Raw genomic sequence first — 3,207 nt, 5'->3', positions numbered from 1 at the left:
AAAAGTGAATAGATTCTTCTGGCGGTAGATGGAAGAGAAGAATGAAAGATATAAAAGTTAGAAGTATAACAAAAATCAGAACGGGATGAAGCATTTCAAAGGATACCTTAAAGTAGGAATTAAGGAGAAAGAGTAGAAGATGCGAGTTGTGAAAAATAAGGAAACGAAGGGGTGGATTTATAGTGAAATATCCGACAGAGAAATCGAAACAGATTACCGCATTAAATCAAAGAAGATTCTGATCGCCGAATAACCAAATCTTATTACGTAAGATTTTTCCTAAATCCCTTAAATCCCGGAAATCAATTCTAAACCACGTCATCGATTAAAAACGATTCCATATTTACTCATTTCATTTTTTTTTTGTGATAGCTTCGCTCGTGCGTCTCACATAACCAAATCGTTTTATCTAAATCTTTCAATAATGATAAAATTTCATTATTACCTCATATTCGTCATGAAAACATTCCTATGGTTATTTATGACAACCTCTACCAAATTTCGAGGACGAAATTTCTTTAACGGATGGGTACTGTAACGACCCGGAAATTTCCGACCAAATTTAAACTCTAATCTCTATATGGTTCCGACACGATAAGCAAAAACCCTAAAGTTGACCCGCATTTTTTTTCGATCGTTCTATACTTATAAGATTAATATAAATTAAAACTTACCAACATGATAAGTAATCCAAATTGTCGAGATTTATATTTCCGAAAAGAGTTTTACACAACGTTTGACCGTCTAGTTTGACCGACGATATCACGAACTATACAATATATGATAATTATACGTTTGCGTATATATATGTATATATACATATTTAACATGATTAATGAATGTTTTAATATCTTATTTTGTATCAAAAACTATAAGTTATAAGTATATTTTGAAACTACTAACTTAAGTTTTCAAAACGATAACTATACGTAACGTTATTTGACATAAATACTTAAGACTTATAATGTTTATACATATATCGTATAAGTAATGTATTTACTCACTTTTAAGACTTAAATACATAAAATCATATAAGTGTATTCACAAAAGATAGCTATATTTGAATCCTCATTCCATTTTTCACAAAATTTCTATACGTATATCTAGAGTATAAGTACTCGTATCATACCTAGCTTCTATACGTATTTACTAATAGTACATACATGTCAAATCACTACCTAACCAGCCATTGTACATGCCCTTAGGGCTAGGTAATTGTATTTGGATGCAATTATGACTAAATACATAAAATGATTAATTGAAATTTTGTACATATATACACCATAATCACGTTTTTTTATGGTGTATATATGTATCATCACTTTGTTTCATTTTACTTCAATATTTTAGCCAAAACACACACATACTTTGAAGCCTTAAAACCCTTAATCAATTCAGCAAAGTTTTCAAGAAGATCTAGCTTCAAAAACCATACTAAAACACCATAAGAAAACCATACAAAAACACTTCAAGAAAACCCTCCAAGAACACCAACTTACTTCCAATCTTTCATCCACTTCTATCATCCTTTTGATTCTAGCTTCTTACTCCTCTTTTACAGCAAACTTATCCAAGGAACTTGAGGTAGAAACTATGTTCATAACCTTATTCGATTCATATATATATAGCTATCTTATTTTGTGGTACAAAAGTTTAACAACAAGAACATAGTTTGAATGTTTTCAAACATGTTTGCAAACTAAATAGATCCTTCTAACTTAACTTTTAAAATACTTCAAGACCTGTAATATAACTTAAATATATGCTAATTTAATAAGGTAAAACTTGGTTTTTCAAAGTATAAGTATTTTTAGAAAAATGGTCATTAAATGATTTTTTTTTGTAACAAAATGTTTAACTTCATATGTTTCACTAATGTTTCACTTATGCCGTATGATTTTGAATACAAACCAAGGTATTTACAGTTCATAGTCTTAAAGAAGAACTCGATCCAAGAAGATGGCAATTTGAATCAACGAAAACGGACTTGTAACGAAGAAACTATGACCGAAACAAAATTGGTTATCCTAGATCATTTCAACTACGGGATCAATTGGAAAAAAAAGATATAAATCACATATTTCTAAGATAACATGATATTTTATATATATGTACTCATAATTCAATTTCATATGGTTCAGGATCACCCGTAAACAACACGAGAAGATTAATCATAAGATCCCATGATTGTACGCAACACGTCATTTGACAACACCGGTACTTTATGTACGCAACACGTCATTTGACAACACCGGTACCATGGGTCAAGATTAATCTCGACCAACACATATACGATGGGGTTTTATGGGAGTTTTATTTATTTCGTTGGGGGTTTATTTATTGCGGGTATATTAAACATCTAAAAATGAACCATTAAAATTGAATTACTAACATCGAAACGCTAACTACGGACTAAGGAATTATTCAAAGTATTAAAAGTATTATAAATATATATACGAGATGTTTGTTTAAAATGAAAATATATTGATATATTATATATGGATAGGTTCGTGATATCAACCGGAAGACCAAGTCAAAAATATATATATCTTCGAGACAACAGTGAGTATATAGTCCCACTTTTAAACTCTAAATATTTCGGGATGAGAATACATGTATTTTATGTTTTACGTTATGGACACAAGTAACTGAAAAATATATTCTACGTTGAGTTGTACCACTGGCATACTTCCCTGTAGCTTGGTAACTGTTATTTACAGCGGTATTGTAAACGCGAATCCTGTTGATAGATCTATCGGGCCTGACAACCCCAACCGGACTGGACGACCAGTATTCAACGGTTGCACAGTACTTCGTTTTGTGACTACACTTGGTACAGTGTAGTAAGATTTCATATTAAAGGGAATATGCGACGTGATTAATTGTTAAGTATGGTTACCAAGTGCTCAACCACTTAGAATATTTTTATTGAAATGTTTATATACGAAATCTTGTGGTCCATTGTTATAACGCTGCTAGCATCAAACCTATATATCTCACCAACTTTATGTTGACGTTTTAAAGCATGTTATTCTCAGGTACGAATTAAGTCTTCCGCTGTGCATTAGCTCATGTTAAGAATACTACTTGGGACCATTTAAGCTATGATACAAGGACGTTGCATTCGAGTCATTGAAGTTCATTAAAGACTATTGTTATGAAAATGGCAGATTAGATCATTTGGTTGTTATAAAATGTTAGGCTAAT

Source organism: Rutidosis leptorrhynchoides, chromosome 2, assembly GCF_046630445.1.
Source record: "Rutidosis leptorrhynchoides isolate AG116_Rl617_1_P2 chromosome 2, CSIRO_AGI_Rlap_v1, whole genome shotgun sequence".
NCBI classification, from domain to species: domain Eukaryota; kingdom Viridiplantae; phylum Streptophyta; class Magnoliopsida; order Asterales; family Asteraceae; genus Rutidosis; species Rutidosis leptorrhynchoides.
The sequence above is the reverse complement of the archived record's forward strand: the minus strand, read 5'-3'. Positions refer to the sequence as shown.